Source organism: Cebus imitator, unplaced genomic scaffold, assembly GCF_001604975.1.
Source record: "Cebus imitator isolate Cc_AM_T3 unplaced genomic scaffold, Cebus_imitator-1.0 Scaffold641, whole genome shotgun sequence".
In the NCBI taxonomy this organism is placed as follows: domain Eukaryota; kingdom Metazoa; phylum Chordata; class Mammalia; order Primates; family Cebidae; genus Cebus; species Cebus imitator.
The window spans coordinates 112,193-125,973 of NW_016107956.1; the positions used below are offsets into that span (position 1 = coordinate 112,193).

Here is a 13,781-nt window from a genome sequence, read left to right on the forward strand (position 1 = left end):
TTGTGCTGGGAATAATGCTAGAGATAATGAGATAAGAAAGTCCCTATGCTCAAGCAAGTTATTGCTGGTATAAAAAACCTGATATATTTTTCTTACAACTGAAAGTCCCACAAGAATTCCTAGAGAACAGTTTCCATCTAAATTACATGGGATACTTACTATAGAGAGATATCCATTAGGCCCCACCTCCAGAGAACCTGACTTAGTAGATCTGGAGCAGCCATGACTCAGTCGGTCGTTCGGTCGGTCGGTCGGTTGGTTGGTTTGGAGGTTTTTTTTTTAATTGCATTTTAGGTTTTGGGGTACACATGAAGAACATGCAAGATTGTTGCATAGGTACACACATGGCAGTGTGATTTGCTGCCTTCCTCCCCATCACCTGTATCTGGCATTTCTCCCCATGCTATCTCTCCTCAACTCTCCACCCCCGACTGTCACTCCCCTATTTCCCCCCAACAGACCCCACTGTATGATGCTCCCCTCACTGTGTCCATGTGTTCTCATTGTTCAACACCCACCTGTGAGTGAGAACATGCAGTGTGTGATTTTCTGTTCTTGTGTCAGTTTGCTGAGAATGATGGTTTCCAGGTTCATCCATGTCCCTACAAAAGACACAAACTCATCATTTTTTATGGCTGCATAGTAACCAACATTTCAGGTGACATTGCTTTGAGATTTAGGAAGCACAACCCTAGACAACCAAAAGCTAGTCCTTCCTTTATCTCAAGATCTCCTTTTCTACCTATCCCCTTTCAAGTTTTCTTCATTGGAATGCCCCTAGAATACCCTGATTACCAAGAAAAACAAAAGCCTCCAGCTTAAGTGTAGCGTGGAACATCCTTTCTCTAGCTAAACACATAACCATCATTTCCCACACAGACAAGGGAGCTTGGCTTCATGCACACTCCACGCCCAGAAACAATCTCATTCCTATGGTTCTCCCAAGAAATAGTGATCCAGTGACCCTATGACCTGGCCCACACTCTGCCTGTCCAGGACTCAAAGCTCTCAGCCTCCTTTCTTCTCTGTGCAGCATTTAAAAGCCCCCAAGGGGCCAGAGCCCCCCGAAAACCATACATCAGGGATGCTGTTGATTTGATCAACTACTGACCAATGCCCTGTTCCCCTTGAACTAAAGGCTCGAAGGAGTAAAGTGAAGGGAGTTTGTCCAGTGATCGAGGTAATAATACTTGTCAATCATCCTCCCTTCTGAAGATGCCACACAGGAACCTCCTCTTCTTCCTCTTCCTGAAACTTCAAGCCCTCCAGTGACTCAGGAGTTTTGCCAGGTGTATTGCATGATTTGTGACCAAACATCATGGAAATAGAAATTACAATAAAGCCAAAGTCCATTTCCTTATGAATCAAAGGTACAGTTTACTATAAAAAGAAAAAGGCTCCAACATGTGAAGACAAGTCTATTTGCATGTATGCCATGCTCCCGGGCAACTTTCGGTCACGGGTGGAGCTGTAGGGCTGGCAGCTGCACTGCTGTTTTTCAACTACCACTTCTATAATTTGGTGGAAAAGCAACTTGAATAAATAAATGAATGAATGAAGAGACAAAGAAAATGAAAAGGAGATGAAAATAGAAATGTCAGTAGAAAGAAAAAAAAAAGGAAAGGGTGAGAAAGAGATAATGACAACTCAAAATTTTAGACATCTTGAAGGTCCAAAAGAAAAAACAGAAATCTGCTTCCAAAGACAGAGCAGTCAATTCAATTAAGCATTAAGTCGACATGAGGTGTTTGTTGGCCACAGTAACACTAGAGTGAGACTAATGAACAAAGTAAGCTAAGCCTGGCCTCAGTGAACCGAGTCTGACATTCAGTCAATACTTGGGTATCCATGATCCCTGGTCCACCAAAGTGTACAATGCCCAGAATATAGAAAAGACTCTAAAAGTGATAGCTAGTATCGTTATTACTATGTTTTCATTAATAGCAAATATGAAAGATTTTGACTTGAGCCCAGTGTTGCTATCACTATCTATGGGAGAAAATACTACATTTTTTTAAGAAAAAGGTAATAAACGTCACAGGCGCACAATAAATATAAAATGATTGGCATGAGTACTTTTTTCTTTAAAAAAAAACACTCCCTTAATTACTGTGTTCCACAAATACACACAATCACATCATAAAAAAACAAAAGCGGAGAGAGGTGGGTGGAGATAAAACAACTCCAGGAGTTCCATGCGTGTCTTCCAGCTCACAACACCAACCACAGCTAAGACTTCTGGAGCATTGACTATATGCGAGGGACTATTCTAAATACTTTACACATATTAGTTCATTTAATCCTCATAACAGTGCTTTGAAGTATTAGCCTCATTTTACATATGAGGAAACAGACAGAGTGAGGTTAAGAAACTTGGCTAAAACACACAGTTTATAAGGAAAAGAGCCAGGGATCTAATCTGGGAAATCTGACTCCATAGATTCTAATCACCACATCACGTTACTCCCCACAACGCACACACACATACAAGAGAGTTAAGTCCCAGACAGCTTGTCATTCATCAGTCCATTCATTCATTCTTTCATGCATTCATTCATTCAGCAAATATTTTCACTGAATGTTATCACTGTCATCCAGTCTGTATTTGGCATTGACAACGGAACAGTGAACAACTAAAGTAAGTCCCTGACTTCTTAGAGTTGACATTCCGGTGTGGGGAGAGGTAGAGGAGAGGCAACCAAAACAAATATCTTCCCATCAGAACAAGGAAAGCAGTGAGTCAGAAAGTATCTTTTAAAATAAACATGTTGGGCATATTCAGAAAAGCATTTCTAAAACCTCAGCTGAGGGATACAGATAAAAACCATCAATGACATCCAACCCAGATATTTATTCTGCATGCAACAAATTCAAGAAATATTAGTTGAGCACTAGCCACTGTCCTCACAATAACAAGGTAGAAACTGGCTCAGGTAGCCCTAAGCTCAGTCACACCATAGGAAGGGGTTACTAAGGCTCTGGTGGGCTTTCCACTCTGTGACAGAGACAGAAGGTTTTTTAAGAGTCTAACGGACTCTGAGCATCTTGGATCTCCCTCATTTTTCGAAGGCTTCCTGTCCCACTTGAACGTCTTATAATGCAACTCAGACCACGTACCTTCCCAAAACAAGGCAACCATTTTGCACCAGTTGAGGCAGACTTCACAGACGGATGCAGGCTCCAAAGCAGAGTTCCAGACAGATTGCTAAGCTGACTCAGACCCACCTCAGCTGGAGTTTGGATTGGCCGACTTATAAAATGATGCCAAGCCCTGGAATGCAGAAAATTTGGCAGACTTCTGGTGCAAGGAAGCATCTTGGGTTTCTTTCATAACCAGCAAATTTTGCATAATAAGAGTAGTAAGAGTATATGCTCAATAAAGTATCATTGAGTGTATGCTCAATAAAGTCTCATTGATTCATTGATAACAGTTCCTTTACTCTTTTTCAGGGGTAGACAACCATACAGACATCAGTGTCTGCACCTGAAGTTGGAGAGCAAGTTCTCTCTCCAGCCCACCCAGGTTAACTGCAGTCACCAAGCCCCAGGGACCCTATTCAGGATGCTGGTTATTGAAGACAGTGGCCCCAGTTGCTGCAATAGACTCCAAAGTCATGCTGTTGAGAGTCTTGAGTCTTGAGCCAACATGCCCATTTTCTGTCACTCCAAATTTTTTGTAGGTTTTGAAATGCAGACAGGAATTTAACTAGGTTTATCTAGGAGAAATGTTACGTGAGGCCCAAGGAAGTGCAGAATTTTGCCAAATATTGCATGAGAATCCTATTCTTTCTTTTACTTTTTCAGCCACTGGACTCAGGGTCTGCAGAACTAGAACCTCTGCTGGCCAGGACTTCTTCCTCTTCACCATCCAACAGGCCTGGGTGGCACAGGCAGAGTTATGTCTGAGGCCGCTCATATTTCCAAGGATCACAAGCAGCTTGGAATTGTGTTCCATATCTCTGGTCCTTGGAACTGTGTTCCAAGCTGCTTGTGATCCTTGGAAATGTGTTTCCAGCTGTGTTCCGTTTGTGTTCCACTGGGAGACTAGGGAGCCATGAAAGGCTTTTCACTGAGGAGTAACAGGGTCAGAGTCGCACTTCTTTTAAAAGTGGCTTTGGCAACAGTGTGAAGATAAATGAGAGTTAGGAGAAAGGGTGGGGAATCTTTCTAACGATTGTTTCAGCAAGAATTAACTAGGGTTGAACCTGCAGTGGTAACCACAGATGGTCCCAAGCCGCCTGGCTCTCACTGTATTCTATTCTGAAAGCATCGTGTCTCCGCATTCTCAGAATTGGTCACATAGTAAGCACTCAATAAATGTTTGCTGGACTAATGAAAAGTGAATAAATCTAATGGGCGCCCTTCATTGTTAAAATGAGGAAATAGGACCAGAGAGATGAAATTACCTGCCTAGGGTTACCTAACTAGGCAAGGGCAGAGATATACCTAGAACCTAGCCTCCAGCTTTCCTTTTCCAGTGATTTTCTAACTTTGTCATGCATCCAAATTACCATTTCCAGAATTTCTGATTCGGTAGGTCCAGCATAGGGCTGGAGGATATGCATTTCTAACAAATTCTGAGGTGATGCTGAGGCTACTGGTCCAGGGATCACATGTGAGAACCACTGCCTTATCTGGTTTTCCTCTATAACACCTAGCTATCTTATTCAGAAAGCAGGGCCTCACCTGGTTCCTTCATCCCTCACTGCTTGGCTCTGAGCTTTTGGGAGAATAAGCATTCCAGCCTGCACAGTGGCAACATAGTTTGGTAGTTAAGAGCCCAGACCTGCAAGTCAAATGCCTGGGTTTGATCCCGTCTCCACCAAACTTATCTCCTCTGGGTATGTACATTATAGAATTCTTATAAGGGTTAGGTTATTGAATGTGCGTAAAACAGTACAATAGTGCCTGGCAAACAGTAAACACAGGAAAGAGACAGCCGTTCTTACAATCCCATGGATAGGCTTGAGCCTGGACCCTGAGGGGAGTCTGATGGTACTGCCTGAACTACAGAGAGGTGTGAGAATATGCCACAGAGTGGTGACAGGTTATACCATATAGTCACCTAGATCCATAAACACATACATCAACAATGAGTGCAAAGGTTCCTAGGAGGGATACCACTATGGGAGGATGCTATCTGGATCTCCCCAAGCTTCCTCCAAATCCACTAGATCTCTCACTACTCTGAGTCAAGGAACCAGATTACTAAATCACAGTTTATAAATTATGAGTTACTTTGTCTAATCTAGATGGTCATATGCATTCATCTATCAGAGGCTGTGATGTCAGCTTGGACTGATTAAAGCAACCGAAGCAAAGGGCAGCATTGGAACACCTGTTCCTTACAGCCCTCCACACCCTCAGGCAGCGGCGGCAGCAGCAGCAACTGATTGTGCTGCCAAGAACCCCTGGGTGCCTGAGAAGCATATGCTGAAGCCATGCAGTAGCTGAGTATAGGTCTCCAGGATGCTGGTTACCCAAAGAACTGTATATTTGGAAATCTACTACTCTAGTCCCAAACATAGGATACACCATCACGATTTCCTCTTTAGCCACTCTCAGCTTTGGGGACATCTGGAAAGAGGTTGCAGAGAGAAGCCAGGAGGAAAAACTCCGCAGTTACTAAAGCAAAACCAGAGTGTCGAAGGTCTAGCATGGGGAGGAGAGGGAGATGCTCTAGGCGGGATGGATTACTTACCAAGTGACATGACCTGTCCCCAAGCTCCACTTCATGCTGATTGAACTCTGGGAGCTCCATTATCCTTTGAAAAGCTCCGTGCAAATGTGAACTTGAACTCTGCTCTTAGAAATACTCAGCACAATTAATACAAACTGGTACTATCAAAAAAACTCCATAGCAAAAAGCAACGAAGAATTTGATCTCTGGAATTAAACAGATCTGGGTTCAAATCTCAGGTCTACCTCTTAAAACCATTATCTTGAGCAAAATCACTTAATGCACTGTGTCTTGATTTCATCACCTGTAAGATACAGATACAATACTTCCCCACCAGGCTGTTATAAGGATCAACTCACATACTGCGTGAAAAGGCATACCATGAAGGCTCACAATCATTGAGGACCAGGAAATGGCCATTGTGTTACTAAGCACTGAGCAAGAGCAAGCATGCTAGGAATGACCCAGGGAACACCAAGTATGGGGAAGAAGGCAAGCTGACAAGTCCAGCTTTCTAAACTTGTGGTAGCCAGCCCATTCCTATGGCTCGAAACTCCTGCCCTTTCCATACTGATATGATTTGGCTGTGTCCCCACCCAAATCTCATCTTGAATTATAGCTCTCATAATTCCTACATGTTGTAGGAGAGACCAGACAACTGAATCACAGGGGCAGTTTCCCCCATACTGTTCTCATGGCAGTGAATCAGTCTTACAAGATCTGATAGTTTTATAAGGGGGAACCCTTTTCACTTGGTTCTCATTCTCTTGTCTGTTGCCATGTAAGGCATGGCTTTTGTCTTCAGCCATGATCGTGAGGCCTCCCCAGCCAGGTGGAACTGTGAGTCCATTAAACTTCTTTTTCTTTGTAAGATACACAGTCTTGGGTATAGCTTTAACAGCAGCATGAAACACATACCTAGTGTGAAAATTAATGTCTGGCCCACCTCCACAGCCTCTTCGACTGTTTATCTCCATATAGGCCCACCTCAGCATCCTCTTCAGACACTTATGCCCAGCCTGTGCCTGGTCTGAGAGGCAGACCTCGTCCCCAAGTAACTGACACCAGGGAGGCATCACCTGGTGATAAAACGACCGCCACTTACCAAGATATGGTCTTATCTTTGTTGGCCTAATAATCTCAGTAGAGTGGAAAAGCCTGAGATGCTCATAAAATCATTCATTCCATGTATATAAATGGAGACCCTGTCCATGAGTCCTCTCCCCCTCAGAAGCCATTTCATTAGAACTTAGTGCCCCCAGCTCAGGAAATCTGGCTCCCAGTTAGTGAGTCCATGGAGTGACTAAGGAAGAAGGCCAAATGGCCTGAAAATAGTGGAGAATTTTTCCTGGAGCAGAGAGGGTAGTCCTCAACCACAACCAGGAAGTAAGGAAGAAATTGGCCCAGGCCAGCTGGGCTTGGGCATCCAGCAACAGCTCCTCCATCCTCAAGGCACCCAGGGGCTCCGCTGCAGGTGTGGTCAGGAGCTGTGCCAGGGGAGACTGGCCTGAGGTCCCACGTGGCTTCCTGCCTGGACAAACACGCCTCCGCAGCCCCGGTGGACTGTCACCTCCGAAGGCCCCCTCAGGCAGCACTCACACTAGCCCATTGTTCTTCCTCCTGCTGGCAGTTCACTGGCTCCTGCTCCCATCCCTGCTCCTGGAGACCCCAGCAGAGCCTTGCATTGCAGCACTCCAGCAGAGTAGGTACACACTGAGCAGGTCCTGGGCTCAACACTGTCACCCCTGTGTGTGTCAGGGAGTCAGGGACCTTCCCTATTTTAGGGACATGCCTCCAAGTCTGGTAGCAGGGACCAAAAGAGCATATTGTGAAAATGCTTTTCAAATGACAGAGATTTTCAACTGGTTTCTATCAGCAATGTTCTTTTCTTTTTCAAATAAATTACTAAGCAGTTCTCCAAAACATAAAGCAGATAGAAAAGCTCCAACTCCAGTGAAAAGGGAGCAGGTGGGGCCCATAGGCTGTATTTGGGGTCTTCCCACTCCTTTGACTTCCCTAGCCCTCAGTCCAGGCAGCCCCACAAGCATCTCCAGAAAACACACAGAGTTGGAGATATCTCTGCCCTAGGCAATGCCCCCTTTGAACTCACCCCGCAGACAAACGTCTTCCAGCCAAACTTGGAGGCACACATCCTGCATCACCTTGATCGCTTTGCACAGCTCCTCAACCTGGTCCACCAGCTGGTACAGGCATCTCGCAGAAGCCACCCCAGAGACATGCCTGTCTTCTCTGGGCCCAGCCCAGATGTGGTGCTGCTATTGCAACACACAGTTTCAGCCCCTGTGCCCTTCAACCTCCTCAGCCCCTGCCCAGGATGGTGACAGGTGGCCATCAAGTAGCAAATTATACTTGAGACTTGAGAGCAATTCAGAGCCAATGCCCCCTTCAGAGCAGTTGAATTCCTACATAAAAACAGGTTGTCTCTATGCTAAGGGGCAAAGACGTGGGGCTTTGGGGATAGAGCTTTTAGAATGGTCCCTCCTGTTATATGCAACTTCTAAACTGCCTTGGCATTAGGTAACATTCTGAAAACCAGTCACCTTAATTTCCAGAGTGACCAGCCAGGGTTATGGAAGGTCCACAGCACTCCCTGTCCCCTCTGCCCTTCTCAGGCCTCTCCCAAGTCAGCCCCATTTCCCTTCACAGCCAAGTCTACCAGCATGTCCCCATTCTGCTGCAGTTCCAGCAGGTGCGCCAGAAAAGTGCCCACTAATTAAGATAGGAATATTTTCTACCCCCTTGTTTTTTAGCAAAAGCTAGTGTGCTTTTCTATTATGTCTGAGGTTCAGCCGACCTTCCCTGAAAATCAAGACAAATGTAACCGCACATGTGGATGCAACCACAAGGCCCAAAACTCACGCTACTCCCGCCCTCAGTGTTCCATGCGTGTGGGTTCACCCACCTCCCAGCATCCTTCAAAGCCTTGCCCAAGACCTACACTTCCCTGAAATCACTTCTAACCCTTCTTTTAGAGTGTTTATGATTCAATTCCTCACTTTTTGATAATTAATCACATGTTGCTTGAATCTTCAATGAACACTTAAGAGTTAAGAGTTTTTGTTTATTTTCATTACTCAATTGTTAGTTTCTTACAGGCAAGGACCGAGCCTTCCCATCTCCCATGGTGCCCAGCAGCGTTTTATACTGTGGTTTGCCCACAGCTAGTTTTCAATTAGTATAGGTTGTTTTATTCATGCCACTGGCTAGGAACAGTGTTGAGAGCATACAAACTCTGAAGAGAGCTCTCATAAAGCTGTTTCACTCAAAGAAACGAAACTAGGGCTGAAAAAGAACATGAGATGAAGCACACATTTTAATCTCCTAATTTCTTAGTTCATTTCATATTTTCCTTAAGCAAGCATTTGCAAATTTAATCTGTATGACACCCATCTCTGGACTGTCTCCCAGTACCCACAATTTCTCCCCCAGTCCACTTTCCAAATGCAGCCAAGAGGTTCGTTTTTTATGCAAATCTCTCATCCTCTTCCATGGCTTTAAATCCTTCAATTGCCCTTCCAGTTTCCCCGAGGCCCCAGTCTAAATCCTTCATCTAACTTCCTAGGCCCTCTGGGAGCTGGGATGGCTGCCACTCTAACCTCATTTCCTGTCAAATTCCCCCGTACTTTCTAGGATCCGGCATATTCAACTTGCAGTTCTTAAATTTTCCACACCAGGGTCTCTCTCTATTTCAGGCCTTCACAGGAGGGCTTCTCTCTGTCTAGAATGTTCTTCTCCCCACCTTTTTCTTTCCTTTCCTCCATCCCTTTGCCTGACTGATTCCTGTTCAATTTTCAGTTTTCAGATTAAACATCACTTACCCAGAGAGGACTTACCTGAGCCCCAGAAGTCAGATCAAACCAACTGATAGGTATTCACAGGGCATCTGTCTCCTCTTTAAGGGGGGGGGTCTGCTCACTGGTTTGTTTTCCCTCCTATATCCTGAGGGTTTAGACAGTGTCTGTTGTTCATGGTGTATCCCAATACTAACAATAGTGCTTACCGAATAGAATTGAAATGTCACCACATTTCAGCCAAACATTCGGGAAAACTTTCTTACATACAGTGCTTTCAGGCCATAAAGGCACTACGTTTCAAGTGATGCTTTGGAATCACTGTTTTTAAGATAAAAGTACAACTAAAGAAGTACTGTGTGCAAGAGTTCCATAATCTCTAATTCAGTATAATTTCTCTTAAATAAAATCATTAACTTCCCCTACCACAACCTTATCCTCTGCTTTGGTCCTGTCCACCACCCTCACTTGTAGTCTTGTGGGGCATGTGTGGAAGGAAGAGGGTAGTTATGACCACCATTACCACCACTAGCGAGCCACTATGTTGCTGCCATTTTAGGTAAATCATCACTGTTTATCCTACCGGAAGAAAAGGCTCCAACACTGCTGATCGTCTGCAAGGCTGAGACAGCTTCCGTAGATTGACAAACAACCAGAGATAGCTCTGTGAGTTTGCAGACCAGCCAACCATTGACCAAGTATGGTTTCAGAGGACACCCCTACCTTCCAACCACATTACTCCAATTCTTAACTGAAATGCCCCAGGAAGACCTCTGTCCTTTAGCCTAAAGCAGTGGTTTTCAAACTCTCACATGCATCAGATTGCTAGGACTCACCTCTAGAGTTTCTGATTCAGGAGTTCTCTTTCAGGCTGAACATTTGCATTTCTATGTTCCAGGTGATGGTGATGCTGCTGGTCTGGGAATCACACAGTGACACCTTCCCATTTAAAATAGGAATGGCTTTCAGGCCTGGTGGTGAGTGGGATTCACCTGTGGAGGGGTTTTTATTTGTTTGCTTGTTTGTTTTTGTTTTTGTTCTTCATAGAGTTTGAGTGGGGCCCAGTTTTTCGTATTTTATAAATGTATCATAAGTGATATTGATTCATGGCCAAGGTTGAAAACCATGTTATCCCTATTAAAAAGCAATGATCCCTGTAAAGGTCTAATATTTCAATGCAGAGCCAGTGATTTACAAGCTAACATAAATGAGTTCTTGAGCTTTCCTGAGAGATTTTAATGGCGGGAAATGGCATGAATACTGAGGCACAACCCCAGAGAGAAACAGAGGCAGCCAAACCCCACCTTTACTCATGCCATCAAATGCTCAATCTGTGGAAGCCTCAGGCAGGAGGTGCCCTTGAAGCCACAATTACAGCTGCTTCCTTGGAGGCTCGTACTGCCTTTGGCTTTGCTTCCTGTAGCCTCCCCAGCTGCAGCCAAGACTGTCCAAATGGGCAATGTGAAAAATCCAGCCAGTCAGATATTTTGACTGAAGCCCTGGATACCACTTAGCCTCTGGCATGAGAAAGCTCTTCCCCTGACCTCCTGTAAACTTCGCTGTCCAGGGAGTCACTGGAAAGCATCCCCATATGAATTTGATCATTGGACTACCTTTGAACATAGGAGCTCAATGGGACTTTAAGCTTCACTTTAACTTCACTGGGAGAAATGACATGTTTCATGAGCAGGACAAATTCAGTCAGACGTTCACCCCTTCACTTTCTAACCCCAGGGGAAGTGGGTGGTAAGAGGAAGGGGTCAATGTTTTTCCTGTTTCCTCTCCCAAATGCAACTTCTGAGTCATATCACCTCTTGAGAAGATAAGACCTACTTGCTTAGTCCCTCTATGGCTTTAAGAGGACTTGGTCGTCTTTGGGAATTGACCTCCTTTTTGCAGGGACAGCAGTCTCTGAGAGTGAACTCCAAATTTACTAGAGAGCTTCCACTTTTAAACCACAACATCTCCATCCTGTAGCAGAGCCTGACTAGAAGGGTTGTGGGAACTGTAGGAATTGCAGGCCACAGCTGAGGTTGGTGGGATGGGATGCAGGCAAGTGGCTGAAGCCTGAGAGGTCCTTCTGCCCTCAGGGTGGTGGGTGTGAGCTGAGTGGGACTGAGGTGTGAGGGTGTTCACAATCCTGCATTATCCTAAGTATGGCCTGGATAGAGGCCTTATTCCTGATCTACAAAGAGAAATGGGAGGCCCTGGAGAGAGCCTGAATGGGTGAGGGTGGGGTGAGGGGAGACAGCATAAATTCCCTCTGTTACTGGGGAGGTCACACAGGAATTTACAGCAAAAGAATCCTGAGAAGCAGGAGGCCCAGGTTCCCACTGACTGGCTGAGCAACCTCAGAAAAGTCATGCTGCCTCTCTGTGCCTCAGTTTCCTCATCTGTAAAGGGAGAAGGCCAGAGCAGATGATTGTGCCCAGCCCTAGTCTATGATTCTATAGTTATGTGAATTAAACTACTATTGTGTCTCTTATCTTAAGATACAATAGGCAGTTGCTAAAACTGCTTTCAACTCAGGAAAGGTTATTGCATCTGTAGTACTGGAGTTAGTTTACAAATAACAAGAATTTTAGAACCCTCCAAATGAAAATCCATCTCTCTCTTCCTCCCTCCCTCTCTCTCTGTATCATACAAGCTCATGTTAAAAGATGGAGAATGTTCTAAACAAACTGCAGTACAGATTAAATTTCTGAACTTTAACATAGCATAACTTTAACATCACTTCAAAGGAAAATAATCGTATGATTCTTAAAGCCCTTATTCCCAACAACAAGACATGTAAGTGACGAAAACTCAAGAAGAAAGGAAGCCTTCCTCCAGGAGATAGAGGTTAATCTCTCCTGCTCCCATGTGAGCTGGTTAATGACTAGCTCCTAACAAAGAGTATATAAAGGGGAAAAAATAACTTCACCATGGAGAGACCTAACAGACACCACCTTAACCAAATGACCAATGTTAATATCACCTGTGACCAGTCATGGTCCTATCACATAGCCTTGACTGGATGTAGTGGGAAGCCTGCTTCACCTCTGTACTATTCTTCCTAAAAACCCATAACCCCAGAATAAACATAAGAAAACACCAAACAAACCCAAACTGAGGGATATTCTGTAAAATATCTTACCAGTACTCTTCAAAACTGTCAGGGTCATAAAAACAAGACTGAGAAACTCACAGAGCAGAGGACACTAAAGAGACACAGTGAATGAGGTCACAGGATGCTCCTGCCTAGAACCTGGAATGTAAAATAATAATAGAAAAATTGGTGAACTCCAAATAAAGTTTGCAATTTAGTTCATGGTATTACACAAAAGCCAATTTCTTAGTTTTGATAAATGTACCATAGTTGCATAAGTCGATAACATTAAAGAAAGCTGGGAGAAGGGAACATAGGAATCCTCTGTGCTTCATCTTTGCAACCCTTCTGCAAAGCTAAACATATTTCAAAATAAAAAGATTTTTAAAAACCAGATTGTACATAAGGTAGGCAAAGTCATTCATGCAAAACAATGTGTCAACTGGCAATGAATATAGCATTACTGTTTGGATGTAAGATTTAAGATTTGTACATCATAAACTTAAATTAAATGTCAACAAACACCATGGCCTCACTGTCTTTGTTTTCATATTCACTAAATTAGACTACAGTCTCTTGTAAGGGGTTTTCTGCCTACCACTGTATCCCCATCACCTAACTCAGAATAGGCACTCAGAAGGTATGTTTTGAGTGAATAAATGAATGACTCGTATTATTCTGGGCTTGTACAAAGAAGGCAGGGGATGAATTCAATCCCTGCCTTCCTGGAACACACAATCTAAGAATATATAATTGTATATTTTTATTCATGTATTATTTATAATGTGATATGGTTTGACTCTGTGTGTCTCCACCCAAAACTCACCTTGAATTGTAATAATCCCCACATGTAATGGGAGGGACCTGATGGGAGGTAATGGAATAAATGGAGGCAGGTTTTTCCCATGCCGTTTTTGTGATAGTGAGTAAGTTGAGATCTGATGGGCTTATAAAGGGGAGTTCCCTTGCACATGTCCCCTTGCCTGCTGTCATGTGAGATGTGATTTTGCTCCTCATTCAGCTTCTGCCATGATTATGAGGCCTCCCCAGTCATGTGGAGCTGTGAGTCAATTAAGCATCTTTCCTTTATAAGCTACCCAGTCTCAGGTATGTCTTTATTAGCAGTGTGATTACAGACTAATTCAATATGTCAATATAGCTATCTTTTTTTACATGTTACTTTATATCAATCTAAGAAATC

General features: G+C 44.0%; 1 long non-coding RNA gene across 2 annotated transcripts; it reads right to left on the reverse strand.

The window, feature by feature from the left end:
* Nucleotides 1-567: 567 nt before the first annotated feature.
* LOC108295488 lies at nucleotides 568-12,739 on the reverse strand. Of its 2 annotated transcripts, none has more exons than XR_005198190.1 (4): nucleotides 10,797-12,739; nucleotides 10,329-10,484; nucleotides 9,535-9,813; nucleotides 568-602 (listed from the first exon to the last, which is right to left on the reverse strand). It is a non-coding gene; the product is annotated as an uncharacterized LOC108295488 (long non-coding RNA). The 2 variants fall into 2 exon arrangements; XR_001821423.2 differs by lacking the exon at nucleotides 568-602 and adding an exon at nucleotides 8,742-8,983.
* Nucleotides 12,740-13,781: the final 1,042 nt, after the last annotated feature.